The sequence below is a fragment of the Sminthopsis crassicaudata genome, chromosome 1 (assembly GCF_048593235.1).
Source record: "Sminthopsis crassicaudata isolate SCR6 chromosome 1, ASM4859323v1, whole genome shotgun sequence".
Taxonomy (NCBI): Eukaryota; Metazoa; Chordata; class Mammalia; order Dasyuromorphia; family Dasyuridae; genus Sminthopsis; species Sminthopsis crassicaudata.
The window spans coordinates 671,131,289-671,150,571 of NC_133617.1; the positions used below are offsets into that span (position 1 = coordinate 671,131,289).

General features: G+C 38.8%; 1 protein-coding gene across 2 annotated transcripts in view; it reads left to right on the top strand.

Moving 5' to 3' along the window:
• The first annotated feature begins 18,942 nt into the window (after positions 1–18,942).
• The window catches only part of SLC38A3 (solute carrier family 38 member 3), a 29,973-nt gene continuing 29,632 nt past the window's right edge, over positions 18,943–19,283 (top strand). The window contains exon 1 of one of the 2 annotated variants that reach the window (XM_074283309.1): positions 18,943–19,099. The gene's annotated coding sequence lies outside the window, so the exon portion shown is untranslated. The remainder of the gene's footprint in view (positions 19,100–19,283) is intronic. The other variant, XM_074283311.1, reaches the window with a different exon arrangement.

The following is a 19,283-nucleotide window of genomic DNA, read 5'->3' on the forward strand; positions in this document are numbered from 1 at the left end:
TCCCCATAGACTGATGATCATTTTTATGCTTATGATTCTACCTAGACAATTCTAATGTCCAGTCTCACATCTCTGACTGATTACAGGACATCTTGAACTGGGTGTCCATTTACCTCTTAAATTCAATATGTCCCAAACTGAACTCATTGTCTCCCTGCCCCATACAAACTTCTCCTTTTTTTAACTTGCCTAAAACCATTAAGGGCACCATCACCTTCCTATATCTTTGCTTGAGTTCATCAGGAGTGCAGTAGAAGGCTCAGGGATTAAAGGGGACTCAATGATCATGGAAGAAGAAGAAGAAGAAGAAGAAGAAGAAGAAGAAGAAGAAGAAGAAGAAGAAGAAGAAGAAGAAGAAGAAGAAGAAGAAGAAGAAGAAGAAGAAGAAGAAGAAGAAGAAGAAGAAGAAGAAGAAGAAGAAGAAGAAGAAGAAGAAGAAGAAGAGAGGAGGAGGAGGAGGAGGAGGAGGAGGAGGAGGAGGAGGAGGAGGAGGAGGAGGAGGAGGAGGAGGAGGAGGAGGAGGAGGAGGAGGAGGAGGAGGAGGAGGAGGAGGAGGAGGAGGAAGAGAAAACATAAGATCATAATCTACTATGTTGTTTAAACCTCATTAGACTCCTATCATGTGAAAAATTTTAAAGTATAACATTTATCTCTTCATACAAACAATTGAAAACAAATGTAAATAGCCCAAGATAAAGACTGATTCCTTGTGTACTCTACTGAAGACCTTCTTCCAAATTGTTATGGAATATTAGCTATTTATAATGCCTAATTATACCATCATCTAGTTCTCATCTTTCAATCTTCAGATGTTCATCAAACACTTGGCTAATATCTTGCTAAATTTCATCTATAACATTCACCTGATCTATCAATCTAGTACCAGTGACAACAGAGAAAATGGGGTTCATCTGATAGGTAGGCCTTTTTCTGCTGAAGCCCTCCTAGTTTGTTGCGCTTATACCTTCCCTTTCATCTCTTCAACAATCCCTTCTAGAATTCTCCCAGGGATCACACCCAAGGTCACTGGAGATTCTATCTTCCTATTTTTAAAAAATCAGGGCATTCTCTTTTCTCCAGTACTGTAGAACTGCTCCTGTGCTTCATAGGCTTCCAATCGCATCGAAACAGGCCCAATAGCAAGAATAGCTCCAAATAGATATATGACCTAGATATAAAAGGTCACATCATAACCAAATAAAAGGAGTGAAGAAAAAAATTATCTTTCAGATGTAAGGAGAGGTCAGGACCAATCAAGAGATAGAGAGGATCCCAGAAGATAAAATTTTGATTACATAAAAATCAAAACAAATTGCCCAGATAAATCCAGGGCAGCTAGGATTAGAATAAAAATATTTAATTGGAAAAAAATCTTTGCCACAAGTTTTTCTGATAAAGGTCTCATATCCAAGATATATAAGAAACTAGTTCAATTTATAAGTACCATTCCCCAGTTGGTAAAATGGTCAAAGAATATTAATAGGCATTTTAAGGGAGAGAATCTAAGCTTTTTATAACCATGAAAAAATGCTTTAAATCACTAATAATTGAAATAAGACTGAAGTTCTACTTTATACCCTTCAGATTAGCAATGTTGACAAAAAAGGAACATGATGTATCTTGGAAAAGCTTCACAAAAATGAATACCTTGATATACTGGAGGTGAAGCTGTGAACTGGTCCAGCCATTCTGGAAAGCAACTTGGAACTACCCTCCAAAAGTTGCTGTGCAAAACCTTTAACACACTACTATTATTATTGTTATTATTTATTATACCCCCAAAAAATCAAAGAAAAAGAAAAGATCCTATATGTATGAAAATCTTTTGTAGCAGCTCTTTGTATCATAGCAAGGAACTAGAAACTAAGAGAGTACTCACAAATTATGCTGTAGGAATGTAATGGAATACTGTTATACTAAAGGAAATGATGAAAGGCATGGGTTCAGAGAAACCTAAGAAGACTTGTATGAACTGATTCAGAGTGAAATGAACAGAATCAGGAGGCCAATTTATGCCCTGATCCATGCTGTCAGGGAAGTTGAAGCTGGTGCATTTCTTAAGTTTGGAAATTACCAACTGTATTATAAGCTAAATTTGGTATTAATATGGTGAACCCCTGGGAGAATTGACAAGGTAGATTGGTCCAGGTTAGAAACAGACTAGGTCAAAACTAATCAGAATAGGTTTGAATTGATGATTGGCTCCTTCTTACACTTCCAGCCCAGAAAAAAAAATAGGGATGTTTTTATTTATTTTAAAATTTTATTAATTTAATATTTAATTTTTCCCAATTACATGTAAAAACAATTTTAACATTCTTTTGAAAAAAAATTTTACTTCCAAATTCTTTCCCTCATTTCTCTCATTGAAAAGGCAAGTGATTTGATATAAATTATATATGTAGAGTCTTGAAAAACTCCAAATTAACCATGTTATGAAAAAAACACTAGCCAAAAAACACAAACAAGAAATATAAAGTTTTTTTTAAAGTATGATTCTATCAGGTTTTTTGCATGTGAATAGCATCTTTTATCATAAGTCCTTTGGAATTGTATTTGGTTGCTGAGAATAGCTAAGTCATTCACAGTTGATCATTTTAAAGTATTATTTTTACTGTGTACTATGTTCTTCTGGTTCTACTCATTCCATTTTGCATCAGTTCATGTGTTTCTAGGTTTTTTCTATTCATCATTTCTTTTAGTATAATAGTGTTCCTTCACAATCATATATTACAACTTATTCAGCCATTCCCCAATGGATGGGCATCCCCTCAATTTCCAATTCTTTGCCACCACAAAAAACAGTGGCTATAAATATTTGTGTACATATAACTCTAGATACAAACTTGGTAGTATATTGTTGCTGGGTCATACTGGTATGAGTGGGTTTTCTAGCCTTTGGGGCATAGATGAAAATTGTTCTATAGAATGATTAAATAAGGTCACAACTCCACTGGCAATGTATTAATATTTCAATTTCCCACTTCCCTTCCAACATTTGCCACTTTCCTTTTCTGTCATATTAGCCAAAACTGTTAGATGTAAGGTGGTATCTGAGTTGTTTTAATTTGCATTTCTCTAAATAATAGCTATTTAGAGAATTTTCTCATATAACTATAGTTTTGATTATTTCATCTGAAAACTCCTTATCCATATCCTTTGACTATTGATTAGGGAATGACTCTTATTTTTATATATTTTACAAATATACTCAATCCTCTACATATGTGAGAAATGAGACTTTTATCAGAATAACTTGTAAATGTTTTTTTCACAATTGTGCTTACTGTGTATTTTGATAGGGATATTTTTTAAAAAACAAAAACAATTAGTGGCAGTCCTTTTCATAGTGGCTAGAAACTGGAAATTGAATAGATGTCCATCAATTGGAGAATGGCTGAATAAGTTGTGGTATATGAATGTTATGGAATATTATTGTTCTGTAAGAAATGACCAGCAGGATGATTTCAGAAAGGCCTGGAGAGACTTACAGGAACTGATGCTGAGTGAAATGAGCAGGACCAGGAGATCGTTGTATACTTTAATAAGAAGACTATATGATGATCAATTCTGATGGACGTGGCTCTCTTCAACAATGAGATGAACCAAATCAGTTCCATTTGTTCAATAATGAAGAAAACCAGCTATACCAGCAAAAGAACTCTGGGAAATGAGTATGAACCACTACATAGCATTTCCAATCCCTCTGTTTTTGTCTACTTGTATTTTTGATTTCCTTTACCAGTTAATTGTATAATATTTCAAACTCCGATTCTTCTTGTGCAGCAAAATAATTGTATGGATATGTATACATATATTGTATTTAACTTATTATTTAACATATTTAACATGTATTGGTCTACCTGACATCTGGGGGAGGGGGAAGAGGGGAGGAGGGGAAAAATTGGAATAAAAGGTTTTGCAATTGTCAATGCTGGAAAATTACTTATGCATATATCTCGTAAATAAAAAGCTATAATAAAAAATAAAGAAAAGGAAAAAAAAGAGTGTAAGTCATGTGGGCCAGGTGACTTGAATTTATTCAGAGTAGCTAAGGGCTCTCTTACCATCTCCTCTTTTATATCAGGCTTTAAATCTCTCTAAACTCCTTCTGTTCTCTTCTTTCCAGTCCAAGGTCATTCTCCTTGAGCAAAAGAGAAGTCTTTTTTCTTCCTTCTCTTCCCTTTCCCTCTCCTCTTCCCTTCTTACCCCTTCTCTCCTATCTCTCTTTTCTCTCTTCTCCCTTCTTTTCCATTTCCTCTCCTTTCTCTCTGCCTTCCACTCTCTCTCTGTCTCTCTCTCCCCTCCTCTACTTTTTTTCTCCTCTTCCTTCTTGTTCTCTTCCCTCATGTCTCCCCTTTTCTTTATTTACTTTCATTTTGTGATCTCATCTGTTTCACTTGATTCAGTTATCTCTATGAATGTCTCCCCAAAATATATATCCAGCTCTAACAGCTCTCTGCAAACTCTCATCCTACACTACAAATTACCTGAATGTTCTACCAACACCTCAAACTCTAAAATGTCCAAAATGGACCACATTGTCTTATTCCTCAAATCTGCTCTTCCTCCAGAATTCCCCATTTTTGGTAGAGGCAGGGAGATCTTCCAATAACTTAGGTTTCAAACTTCCATCTTCTTTGACTCTTTCTTTCTCTTACCTCCCATACTAGTCAGTTCACAAATCTTGTCATTTCTATCTCCATAGCATTTCCCAAGTCTTTTTCCTTCTCTCATACAGTCCAGGTCTTTACCACTTCTTGCCTTAATTGCATTGCCTCCTAATTGGTCCTCCTGCTTCCAGTTTCTTCCCTCTCTGATCTGTTGTCTAAGAAACTGACAAAATAAATTATCCTCAAGCACATATTTGATCATATCACTCCTATTCACAAAATTTTCAATGGACTAAATTCAGATGATATTATGATTTCTGATGTTTCTAGAATCACTATGATTTATAATTCTCAGCTTCCTTCAAGATTCAGCTCAGGGGCAACCTTCTTTGGTGCTAGATTTCAGTGAAATAAAACTGGAGAGATTGCAGTCAGATTATGGAGTATCTTTAATTCTAGACTAAAGAATTTATAGTTTATCCCACAGGCTCTGGGAGCCACTGAAGATCTTAAAGCAAGAGAATCACATGGTCAGAGCTATGCCTTAAAATATTATTTTAGCAGCTATTTCAAGGATGACTTGCAAGGTACTGAAGGCAGAGAGACCAATTTAGGAAGCTGTTCCAACAGTCCAAAAGAAAGGTGATAAGGATTTGAAAGAGGATGGTGGAAGTGTGAATGGAGGAAAGAGAATGGATGTAAGAATTGTGTAGAGGAAGAATTAAAAAAGATTTGGCAATTGATTGGATATGGGGATGAGAATATCAAACACTGTTAGAGTTAAGGAGGATTCTCCCCTTCACTCTTGTACCACCTCAGGCTCTGAGAAAGGGAAAGGGATAGCTTAGCATGGCTCCCATACAATACAATCCCAGTTCCAAATCCAAAAATGCCCCTCTGGGACTCAAGCCCCAGATTTCCTGGCTTTAAGGGCTATTGTATCACCTCACCTGAAATCCTGGATCCAAGGTGGAACTCTGACAATCACCTCCAGGACAAACAACACAGGACAGGAATAAATATCCCCGGATTCATTTCTTGGAATTGGGATATAAGAGAGGTAAGCAGAGAAAAGGATGAATCCCTCACCTTTCACTTGGTTTAGTTCATGGTATGATATAGGAGTCTTTCAGAGGAGTCTCATCCACTTTTATAGATGCAGGTAAGCCGATGGAAGTCTAGTCCACTCACATAGTATGGTATCCCATATCACCCCCCCCCCCCAGCTCCACATTAGGCAAATTAGGCATGCTCAAGAGACAGGTTTCAGGATGATAGTGTAGGAATTGAAAAGTTTAAAAGATACTGTTTTTAAGAATGGGGGGGGGTGTGTGATGCAACCTATAGGGGAAAACAAGAGATAAGAAGAAATTGAAAGTGAGAAAGAAGCTTAAGCCATGATAGATGAGGTAATCTCCCGAAGAAGATGGGAGCACAAGTGATAGTTTGGTCAAAGAGAAGTGTCATCTCCTCCTCTGGACCAGAGCAAAGGAAGAGAGGACAGGTGAAGATATGAAGGGTATTCTAGGTGTGACGCTCATAACCCAATAGGCTTCAGTGTTCTCAGTGAAGTAGGAGACAAGGTTGTCTGCCAAAAGATAAGATGGGCTAGAGAAGGTGGGGAGATGATCATTTCTGATGGACATGGCTGTTGTCAAGAATGAGATGATTCAGGCTGGTTCCCATGGTCTTGTGATGAAGAAAGCCATTTGTACCCAGAGAGAGGATAGTAGGAATCGACTGTGTACCCCAACATAGTATTTTCATTCTTTTTTTGTTGTTCACTTGCATTTTGTTTTCTTTCTCATTTTTTTATCCTTTTTGAGCTGATTTTTCTTGTGCAGCATGATATTTGTGGAAATATGTATAGAAGAATTTCACAAGTTAACACATATTGGATCACTTGCCATCTAGGGGAGGGGATGTGGGAAAGAAGGGAAAAATTAGAACACAAGGTTTTGTAAGGGTGAATGTTGAATATTATTCATGTATATATTTTGAAAATAAAAAGCTTTAATTAAAAAAGAAAAAAATTAAAAAATAATAATTTACTGCTAAAAAATACTAACCCATAATCTGAGCCTTTAGCAAATCATAATTTTTTACTAGTGAAGAGTCTTGCTCAATGTTGATGACTGCTAGACTGATCAGGATGATAGTTGCTGGAGGAAATGACTGTAACAATTTCTTTTCTTTTCTTTTTTACTTTAATAGTGTTTTCCCCAATTATGTATCAAGACAATTTTTAGCACTTACGTATACAAGATTTTGAGTTTCAAATTTTTCTCTTCTCTCCTCTATTCTTAAAATGGAAAATAATTTGATCATGTTTGTGCTTTATACTTCAATATTAGTCATAATTTTGAAAGAAGAAACAGATCAAAAAGAAAAAAACACGCAAAAAAATGCTATACATGAAAAAAGTATGCTTCTCTCTGCATTCTGAGTCCATCAGTTCCTTATCTGGTTTTCATAGCATTTTCCTTCATGAGTCCTCTATACTTGTGTTGGATCATAATGTTGCTGAGAAGAGCTAAATCACTCATAGTTGATGATCACCCAACAGTGTGGATACTGTATATAATGTTTTCCTGCTTCTGCTCATTTCACTTTGTATCAGTTCACACAAGTCTTTCCAGGAGTTTCTGAAGTTTCCTTGTTCATCATTTCTTATAGAACAATAAGTATTCCATTCATATAGCACAGCTTGTTCAGTTGACCATTCCCTAATTAATAGCCATCCCTCAATTTTCATTATTTTGCTACAATAAAAATAACTGTTATAAATATGTTTGCACATGTAAGTGCTTCCCCTTCTTAATGTTCTCTTTGGGATATAGATCTAATAGCTGGTATTGCTGGATCTAAGAGTATGAACAGTTTGGTTGTCCTTTGGGCATAGTTCCAAATTGCTTTCCATAAGGTTGGATCAATTTATAACTCTACCAACATTTAGCTGCATTAGTGTTCCAATTTTCCTACATCTTCTCCAACATTTATCCCTTTTTTTGTCAATTAGCCAATCTGATAGGTATGAGGTGGTGCTTCTAAGATTTTTTATTTGCAAGTCTCTAATCAAAAATTATTTAGAGCATTTCTTCATATGCCTTTAGATAGCTTTGTTTTCTTCATCTGAAAACTGCCCGTTCCTATCCTTTGATTATTTATCATTTGGGGAATGGCTTGTATTCTTATAAATTTGACTCAGTTCTTTCTATATATTTTTGAGAACAGGCCTTTATCAGAGATACTTTCTATAAAGCTTTCTGCTTTCCTTCTAATCTTGGTTGTATTGGTTTTGTTTGTGCAAAAGCTTTTAAACTTAATATAATCAAAACAATTTTTTTAACATTTTGTAATGTTCTCTAACTCATATTTGGTCATGAGTCTGTAACTCACTTAACTTTTCCTTGAAGAATTTTGATGCTATACCACTTGGAGCATATGTTTAGTATTGATATTATTTCACTTTCTATTGTACCTTCTAACAAGATGTAGCTTACTTCCCTATCTCTTTTAATTAGGTCTATTTCTGCTTTGCTTCTTCTGAGATTAGAATTGGTATCCCTGGGTGTTTTTTTTTTTTTTAACTTCAGCTGAGGCAATATAGCTTCTGCTTTAGCCCCTTTACTCTTTACTCTTGAGTCTCTCTGCCTCAAGTGAATTTCTTGTAAACAACATATTGTAGAATTCTGGATCATGATTCACTCTGCTATCTGCTTCCATTTTATGGGGGAGTTCATCCCATTCCCATTTACAGTTATGATTACTGTGTATTTCCCTCCTTTATTTTTCCTCCTATGGATGCTCTCTCTCCTTTCACCCCTTGCCTCCTCACCATTTGCTTCTGTCAACTACTACCCCAGGTCTGCCCTTTCTTCTGTTAGTTCCCTCCAAACCTTACAACCACCCCTCTCTCCCAGCCCCACTGCTTTTACTTAATTTCCTCCTTTCTTGTTTCTTCTCTGGTAAAATAGATTTCTATATTCAATTTATTGTATATATTATTCTCTCTCTGAGTCAATACTGCTGAAAGTAAGGGTCAATTGATGCTCATAACTCACTCTTCCATCTTCCTCTTCACTGTAATACATCTCTTGTGCCTTTCCTTGTAAAATCATTTACTCCAGTCTACCTCTCTCTTTCTTCTGCACCTAGTGTACTCCTTTTTCTCATCCTTTAATTAATTTTTATACCACTCCCTCAAATTCACCTTATATCCATATCCTCTGTCTATGTATATTTCTTTTAGGTGTACTATTAGTGATATAATTTTTAAAAACAACAAGTATCATCTTCCCATGTATGGATATAAACAATTTAGCTCCATTGAATCCATTATATTTTATTTTCCTTTTTTACCAGTTTAGGCTTCTCTTGCATTTTGATATGGGAGATAAAATTTTTGGTTTAATTCTGATTTCTCCTTATGAAAACTTGAAATTCTTTTATTTCATTGAATGAGCATTTTGTTCCTTGGAGTATTATGCTTATTTCATTAGGTAAGTGATTCTTAGTTATATCCTAGCTCCTTTGCCTTCTGGAATATCATGTTCCATGACATTTCATTCTTTTAATTTTTTTAATGTTGTAGCTGCTAATTCCTGGGTAATCTCTTTTTTTCTGGTACATTTATTCATTTTTTAATACATGGTGCTTTATGAGTCATGTTGGGAGAAAAAAATCAGAGCAAAAAGTAAGATCCATGGAAGGGATAAAAAAACAAAAAATAAAAAAACAGAAACATAGTGAATATAGTATGTATTGATTTAAATTCAGTGTCCTTAGTTCTTTTTTGAATGCAAATGGCATTTTTTTTGTTCAAAGTCTATTGGGATTGCTTTGGATTTCTGAACCGCTGAGAAGAACCAAGTCTTTCATAGTTGATCATAAAGCAACTTATGTGATATACACAGTATGATAAATGTATGTATTTTTTGTTGTTGAAGCTGTTGGGGGTAAATGACTTCCCTAAGGTTACACAACTAGTAAGGGTTGAGGTTAGAGTTGAACACAGGTCCTCCTGATTCCAGGGTCCATACTCTATTCACGTACCATCTAGCTGCCCCTAGGCTTGGGTAATCCTGATTGCACTCTCCAATATTTGAAATGTTTCTTTCTGCCCACTTACAGTATTTTTTCCTTGATCTGATGGTCCTGTTGGCTATATCTGGTTATAATGTTCCTTGGAATTTTTATTTGGGGATCTTTTTACTGAGGTGATGAGTGAATTCTTTCAGTGCTTATTTTGCTCTCTGGTTTTGGGATATCAGGACAGTTTTCTTGATAATTTCCAGCTGTCTAAGTCCTCTTTTTGACTATGGCTTTCAGACAATCCAGCGATTCTGACATTGTCTCTTCTGAATCTATTTTCCAGGTCAGTTGTTTTTGTCTCATAGAGTCATTAGCTTCCACTTGCCCAATTAAAATTCTTTGTTTGTTTTTGCTTAAGCAATTGGGGTTAAGTGACTTGCCCAGGGTCACACAGCTAAGAAGTGTTAAATATCTGAGGTCAAATTTGAATTCAGGTCCTCCTGACTTAAGGGCTGGTGCTCTATCTACTTTGCCACCTAGCTGCCCCTATCCCCAATTATAATTCTTAAGGAGTTGTTTTCCATAATTAATTTTTGTACTTTCTTTTCTATTTGGCTAACTGTACTTAAGTTGTTTTTATCAGTGGGTTTTTGCATCTCCTTTTACATTTGACCATTTGTACTTTTTAAGCAGTTTTCTTTTTCTAAGCTGTTGACTCTTTTAAAAATAATTCTCTTGCATCAACTCTCATTTCTTTTCCCAATTTTTCTTCTCTCTTTCTTATATGACTTTTAAATTCCTTTTTGAGTTCTTCCATGAGTTCTTTCTGGGTTTAAAACCACTTCCCATTTTTCTTTGGAGTTTTGCCTATAGGTGTTTTGACATTGTTGTCCTCTTCTGAGTTTGTGTTTTGATCTTCCCTGTCAGCATCATAATCGCCATTCATAACTTTCTGTGGTTAGATTTTATTTATGGGGTTTTTTTTTTGGCTTATCTTTTTTGACCTTTTTCTTTTCTCTTAAATTTGAGCTCTGCTCCCAGGGTGGAAGGGTCACTGTCTTAGGCTTCTTGTCAAGAGCTACAGGCCCTAGATGTTTACCTAGTGCAGCACTGATATTGCCCTGAGGTCCATGGGAGACCCTTGTGTCTAGTGCTGTGCTGAGGTGACTGACTGCTGGAGGCTGGAGGGGTCTGGCAGCTTACCTGGTGTTGAGCTGGGGTTCAATGCTGATATTTGGGGTATACTAAGACCCTTGAGGTGTTTCTGCATTTCCCAGAGATACACCAAAGCACATAGTGGTCTGACCACTGGCTATTGCCTGTCTGTTCAGGGATGTGCTAAAGCAAATGGAGATCTAGCTGCTGGAGGATGCCTGTTTACCTAGGGCTATATGGAAGCACTTGGTGGTTCTCAGAGCTAGAGTTGCCAATTCCCCTGGCCATGATGAGGCATAAAAGGGTCTTGTTGTTGGTGTTTGCCTACTCCACTGCATTGGGGCTCAGGATCTCCGGCTAGTTTGCTGAGGCGAGGCTTGCTACTGCCTTGGTGGATACTTCTGACCCTGGACTGTTCTCCCATTTTCCCTGAGTGAGACAGACCTTTCTGGCTGATCTTCCAAGTTTCATGGATTAATAGAGTGTTTCACCCCATTTTTTTGCTGTTTATGTTATTCCAGAATTTATTTTGGGATGCTATTTTATGTTTTTTTGGAGGTAAATAAGGGAGAGTTATAGCAATTTACTGTTTACTCTGCCATCTTGGCTTCCAGAAGTCCCTAGCTCAATTTATTTTTAAATAGCCCCAACTGTTAAGAAGACTTTAAAGGTTATAATAAGAAAAAGACTTAAGACAGTCCCTCTGTCTGCCTTCATCCAGTTTACTTTAGTAGCAAGGGTCAGTCCAAGACTCCATTAGGGCTCTACATCCAATATAGAATTTAGCATAAGGGTAACTCCTAGAGTATGGGAGAGGGTTAGCAGCTAAACAGGTCAATATCTCTTTGTCATAGGGAGGAAATGGGAGAAGAGAACACCAATATATGCATCCAAGTTCCCCCCAAAAAAAAAACAACCAAAAAACCCTAAAATCTTCCTTGTGCTATGTAAGATAGAGCTTGGATTTATCTCACTTCAGCTTGATCTGGAAAGACTCTGGAATGGAGCACATCTTGGTTGGATATTAACTCTTTCCTTCTAATCTTGGAACCACAAGGACAGGGGAATAGGTATAGATACTGCTACAACATGGATACTTGGGCCCTTCCACTTATAAATTCTGGAACCAAGACAACCATTTCACCAAGGACAAATCACTTTAACTTTCTATTTTCTCATTTGAGTTGTTGTGAAATATTCTCATTCCTTGTCAGCTATGCCAATTTTTCTGGGTATAAGATAAAACATCAGGGTTGTTTTGATGTGCATTTTATTATTAATATTATTGATTTGGAATATTCCTTCTTACAGTTTTAATATAATTCTTCTTTTGAGAACTGCCTGTTGATATCCTTTTATCACCAACTTTTGGGGAATGAACTTTCATTTTATATATTTCTGTTCATTGTCAGACCATTATCTAAGAAATTAGATGCAATGATTTCTCCCCATTTGACTTCTCTTCTTATCCTAGGTGCATTAATTTTGTTTGTGCAGAAGTTTTTCAAACCTTGGATTCTTGAAGATTATGTCTTCACAGAAGATTCTTCTCCTTAATTCCAAAAGGCATTCCGGGGAAAGAGATCTCTTGACACAAAAGGAAATGGTTCTTCTGGTCAATGCCATGAGCTCTCACCTCTGCTCACAGCTTCCCTTTTCTTGGACTTTTCAATTCTTCTGATGCCATCAGGAAGAGATCCTCTTGTGAGGGCCATACTCTTAGATTGGCTCCTAATTGAGGGCTCCTTTCCATCTACCTCAGTATGAGATGATTTATTCCATTTCTGATTTATGAGGAAGATACCTCCTTAAAATGTATTTCTTAAAGATCAAGAAATTCTGTGTTCTTTGATGTGATCATCTTTTTCATACTAATATATTACTCACCATAGTAAGGTCAGTCCAAGGAAAGGGAGACCCATGGTGATAACCCACTTATTCTACCCTGATAGCCCATAGTGTAGTCTTCCCGATGCCTGGGGTCTTGCAGTCAGTTATCTCTTGGACCCTGTACCTCGAGCTGTCTTTCTCAAGTTCAGGATCATACTGTTACCTCTTTGGAATGTTTTTTCTCCAAAATAAGCAGAAACCAATTTTTAAAGACAAGATTTGGTGGGCCCTTCCTAGACAGAAAGATTCTCCATCTTGTCCATGCCATCAGAGATGATGTACATCTGTCATCTGAGGGCTAGCCAGATTCCTGAGGGGTACATCACTAAGTTGCTGTGATGATTTAAGAAAACTATGTACTAAAACTTACAGAGTTCCACCAAATGTGACAGGTACCAACATGATAAAAACCCAGATCCTTGAAGTAGGTTTTGTTTTTATTCCTGGCTCTTTCCTGCTTCCTGTTTCCTAGGTGGCTCATGCACCATAGGACCATAAATGTAGAGCTGGAGACTCTCAAGGTAGAGGCTATCATATACAACCCCTTTATTTTATGAATGAGGAATTGAGGCCCAGAGAGGGTCACAAGGTACCAAGAGGATGATGATTTAGATCTGGACAACATCCTAGATACCATTGAGTCCAACCCTCTACCTTATTTGGCTGCTGAGGAAACTGAGGCAATATGGTTAAATGACACTTTCTAAGTCTCATGGCTAATAATTATCCAACACAAAATTTGACTCAGGCCTTCCTAATGTCCCTACACTTGTAGGGCCCCAGTTTGCCTGTTAAATGAACATGTCTAGTAGCTTGAGGATTTAAATAACTTCTCAAGAAAAAAACAGTGAATAGAGGCTCCCCTTACTCCCCAATCCCAATACAGTCAAGGCCACAGTGGTCACACCCTTATTCTTATCCCAGGAACCCTCCCTTAAGGTTGGGGGAGGGTACAGGGTGTTTCTACGAGGTCTCAGTCATTCAGCTGGAGCCCAACTGTGGTACCTGACCTTTGGCATTTGGAACTGGGAGGCTCTGCAGGTGGCGGCCAGGGCACGGTGTGGTGTGGGATGTAGGAGGTTTGCTTTGGCCCTAAGCCCGAGGGTTCAACAACAACATCACAGCAGAAGCCAACAACAGCTGCCTCCACATGGGGCCTTGGGCCTCAGCTCAGCCTCTGCTCTCTGCCTCCCCCACCCATTACTGCTCTCTACTACAGCAGGATTGGTCCAGAAACTATTCCATCTGCAGAAAGGGTTTCACCAAGGACTTCCCCATCCTCCCTGTGCCCATGTTCAATGCTTTAAAGTCCATCACGTCCAGTCTCTTCCTTTTGTAGATGAGGGCCAGAAAGGGGATGGGATTTTCCCAACTCACACAGTTCCTGGTCAACTCAGGGAAATCAAACATATGGTGTCATCAGTCAGAGGCAGAACAAAAATATCTCCCCCATCTCAACCTTCATTTTCCCTCCAGACAACAAGTCCTAATCAAATAACACCTTCCTAAGTCAATAGAAATCTGTTTTGTATTTCCTGATGTTTGGAATCATCTCCTGTCTGGTGGTGAAGGAAGGGGGCCAAGAGGGCAGGCAAACCATTTTCTGGGTACAGCAGGAGCATGGAGGAGGAAGCATAGGATTCTAAGCCAGACCCAACACCCACACAGACTCTGAAAACTTTTCAGAAACTCAGATCTGCAAGGGACCTCAAAAGATACCTAGTCCAATTTGGACCTAAATGGGATTCTCCCTTACAACACTCTATACGGTCATCCGGCTTCTACTTGCAGAACTCCAAGCTCCTTCCTCCAAGCAATCCATTTCACTTTGGGGATAATTCTCATTGTTAGAATATTGCCCCCCTTACCTTGAGCTGAAGTTGACCTCCTTGGAACTTCCTGCCCATGGCTTTTAGCTCAGCTCACAGGGCACCTCTGCTAAGAAGGGCCTCTCTAAAAATTACTTTTATGTGTTTCATATTTCCTTAAGGGGCACGTTGTTTGCTCCAAAAATGTAAATTTCTTAAGGAGAGCTGCTGTTTTCTCTTTGTCTTTTCATCCCCAGTGCTTGTTGTCACTTTGTCCTTCCTTCTTGAAGAAAACCGTGACATGCAAATGAATTGGATTTAAATGAAGGAGGGCTTTAGCACACAGTAGGCAAACAATAAGTACACTTAATTGAAGCTTGATTGCTAAATTGATTAAATGACTCATGATTCTCTCCCCCCCAAGTAAAACAAGTCCTCTTCTGTAAATTAAAAACTTCCATTTCAATGTTTTTTTTTATATTTCCAAAGCATTTTCCTCTCTACTTCCCTTCAGTATACATAAATGTGTATATTGTATATATGTGTGTATAAATGTGACTATTCCCATTTTACAGATGAGGAAACTAGAGCACCAAAAAAGGAAATGATTTACCAATTTGTAGTCATACAGCTAAAAAGTATTATAGACTGTTCTGGAACTCTGGTCTCCTGATTGTTAGTTCACATGCCAACTGCTTCTTCAAATATTTGTTATCCTGTTCATATTTCAGGACTGAGTTGAGAATTTTTGTTTTCTGGGAAATGGAAGGGGAGAAAGCACCCAGTTTCAAATGGGCTTTTTCCTGTGGAGGAGAGGGGAAGTTGAGGAAAAAACAGTTGCCTTGAAAGAGGCTTAATTTAGCAAAAAAATTAAAACAACCTTTCAGATAGAATTAACCAGGCTCCTTCCCTTACTATCCCCTCCTCATATCACTCTTTCCTCCTTAACCCTCAAACAAGATATCTTTAGCTATCTCTGAACACTTGATGTTGATATGATCCATCATACTTGGAAGAATTGGAATTAGAGGGAAGGAGAAAATTTGAAACTCAAAATTCAAAAGAAAAAATCTGATGTTAAAAATTGCTTACACAATGAATTGGAAAATATTTTCTAAAAATGAGGATGGGAGATCTAAAACTATATTATAAAGCAGCAGTCATCAAAACCATTTGGTACTGGCTAAGAAATAGATTAGTTGATCAGTGGGATAGGTTAGGATCATAGGACAAAATAGTCAATAACTATGGCAATCTAGTGTTTGACAAACTCAAAGACCCCAACTTTTGGGATAAGAATTCACTATTTGACAAAAACTGATGGGAAAATTGGAAACTAGTATGGCAGAAACTAGGCATTGACCCACACTCAACACTGTATACCAAGATAGGGTCAAAATGGGTTCATGATCTTGACATAAAGAATGAGACTATAATTAAATAAATGAGAAGTAAATTATCTCAGACCTATGGAGGAGGAAGGAATTTGTGACCAAAGAAGAACTAGAGATCATTATTGATCACAAAATAGAAAAATTTGATTATATTTAAGTTAAAAAGTTTTTGTACAAACAAAACTAATGCAGACAAGATTCGAAGGGAAGTAATAAACTGGGAAAACATTTTTACATTCAAAGGTTCTGATAAAGGCCTCGTTTCAAAAATATATAGAGAATTGACTCAAATTTATAAGAAATCCAGCCATTCTCCAACTGATAAATGGTCAAAGGATATGAACAGACAATTCTCAGATGAAGAAATTGAAACTATTTCTAGTCATATGAAAAAGTGTTCCAAATCACTATTGATCAGAGAAATGTAAATTAAGACAACTCTGAGATACCACCACACACCTCTCAGATTGGCTAAGATGACAGGGAAAAATAATGATGAATGTTGGAGGGGATGTGGGAAAACTGGGACACTGATACATTGTTGGTGGAGTTGTGAAAGAATCCAACCATTCTGGAGAGCAATCTGTAGTTATGCTCAAAAAGTTATCAAAATGTGCATACCCTTTGATCCAGCCATACTACTACTGGGCTTATATCCCAAAGAGATATTGAAGAAGGGAAAGGGACCCACATGTGCAAAGATGTTTGTGGCAGCCCTTTTTGTTGTGACTAGAAACTGAATGGCCATCAATTAGAGAATGGCTGAATAAATTGTGGTGTGTGAATGTTATGGAATATTATTATTCTGTAAGAAATGATACAGGATGATTTCAGAGAGGCTTACATGAATTGAAATGAGCAGAACCAGGAGATCATTATACATGGCAACAGCAAGATTATATAATGATCAATTCTGATGGACATGGCTTTCTTCAACAATGAAAGGATTCAAACCAATTCCAATTGTTCAGTAATAAAGAGAATCAGCTACACCCAGAGAGAGAACTATGGGAAATGAGTGTGGACCATAACAGCATTCTCACTCTTTCTGTTATGGTTTGCTTGAATTTTTGTTTTCCTTCTCAGGCTTTTTTCTTTCTTTCTAGATCTGATTCTTCTTGTGGAGCAAGATAACTGTAAAATATGTGTACATATATTGGACTTAATATATACTTTAACATATTTAACATTAATTGGACTACCTACCATCTAGGGGAAAGGATGGGGAAGGAGGGGAAAATTTGGAACAGAAGGTTTTTCAAGGGTCAATGTTGAAAACTTACCCAGGGGCAGCTAGGTGGTGCAGTGGATAGAGCACCAGCCTTGAATTCAGGAGGACCCGAGTTCAAATCTGGTCTCAGACATTTAACACTTCCTAGCTGTGTGACCCTGGGCAAGTCACTTAACCCCAGCCTAAAAAAAGAAAAATTACCCATGCATATGTTTTGTAAATAAAAATCTATAATAGTTAAAAAAAAAAAAAGAGGATGGGAATTGACAGACATCTCCCTATCTAAGGCCCAGAGAGGATAAGAGGCAGTGTGGTATAGTGTTAAGAACATTGTATTTTTTTCCTTAATAGTATTTTTCCCAATTGCCCTAAAGATAATTTTCAATTTTCATTTTTGTAAGATTTTACTATCCATTTTTTTCTTCCTTCCCCTCTTCTTAAGATAGTAAAAATCTGATATAGGCTATACATGAACAATCATGAAGAATGTTATATTTGGAGTCAGAAGTCCTGGGACCAAAGTCTGGCCCTGCTGATGACTAGTTTTGTAACTTCTATCGGTCTCAGTTTCCCCATCTGTAAAATGGGTGAGGGGCTACATTTAACAAATCTCTAAGGTATCTCCTTGTTCTAGACGTTAAGATGACACGAAAAGCTTATCTTTTCTAAGGCCATGCAGTCAGCCAATGGAAGAAGGAATTCTGCAAGAGATGCCAATAGTCCTTCCTGACTGGGTCTCTCAAATCTTTTACACCTGATGCAGAGGAGATGGTAAGCCTCCTGCTAAAGAGAGCCCAGGGGACGGAAACACAGTAGGAATCTAATTCAACCAAGATCCATTTCCTGACCTCTGAGAACATGGACTAGACTAAGACCCACCTGGGAAAGAGGGAGCCACAGTCATCAAACTGGAAAAGAGAGAGAATGAGCTGAACATGCCCAGCCTCTGGGTGCCCATGGTCTGAAAGGCAGATGTGGTCACTGAAACGCGCCCAGGGCAGCGAGGTAGCGCCATAGTGCACAGGGCACGAGCTGGAGTCAGCAAGATATCGTCCTGTGTTCAATCTGACCTCAGCCTGTATGACTCTGGACAAGTCACTTTACTCTGTTTGCCTCCCTACTGATTTCAGCATTAAATCTTTTGCTTGATGGGAATATGATTATCTCTTGTTCCTTTTCCAAATTTCCTATTTCTTTAAGATAATGGAGCTTAATGTGTCCATCTTCTGGAAAGAGTGGGGGAGAGCAGACAGAACAGGAGGGGAGAGAAGAGAGAAGAGAGGAGAGGAGAGGAGAGGAGAGGGCCCTGGGCGTCCACCTAAGAGAAAGGAAAAGAGACCCTGAAAGATAAAGGCAAACTGGGGCAAAGAGGAAGAATGACATTAGCATCCTTTGGAAAGGTTTTCAAGTGAGCAACCCCGTGTATTCCAATTCCTTATTATTACGGAGTTGGAAACTGAGTCTCCGGAGGGGCAGCCGGTGCTCCAAGGTCACACTGGGAGCTAGGCCGAAGGGCCGTAGCCCAGGTCTCCAAGGCCGCGGCAGGAGTCCCTCTCCTCGCTAGGTAAGGCAAGGCTCAGAGATCCCTTGGTATTCTGGGTCATGGCTCTCCCTGGCCCTGTCACACCAGGCTCGGAGTTCTTTCTGGGGAGGCCGCTGTTGCTTGGGACAGCTCCTGTTCCAGCAAGTTAACGAGGGCCTCTCGCTCTCTCCCTGCCCAGTCCGGGCCCCTGCACCTCCCGCTCTGGACCCTGGCCCCCTCCTTGGGCCCAGCCCCCGAGGCGGAGACGGGCGGGACCGGGGGCGGGGCCGGCCGCCCTTCATCTCAGCTGCCTGACAGCCCCGTGTAGTCTGGGATCAGAGCGGACAGCGCCAGATCGCCGAGCGGACCCCGGAGCGGACCCCGGAGCCTCTGGATCCCAGCAGCTGCTAGCTCTTCGCCTCGTCCGGCCCGTGTGACCCCGGGAGCGGCAGGTACAGAGCGGGGCGCCCCCTCCCGATCCCCTCGGTCCCCTCCCCCTCACGCTCGGTGACTTCCAGATCGGGGTGGGCACTCGGAGAAGCTTTCGGGGAAGGATCAGGCCAAAAATAAGATCCCGGGGGGGGGGGGGAGACGGCAGACTGGGGGAGTAGGGGTGACTTCTCGGCCGCCGCCCCA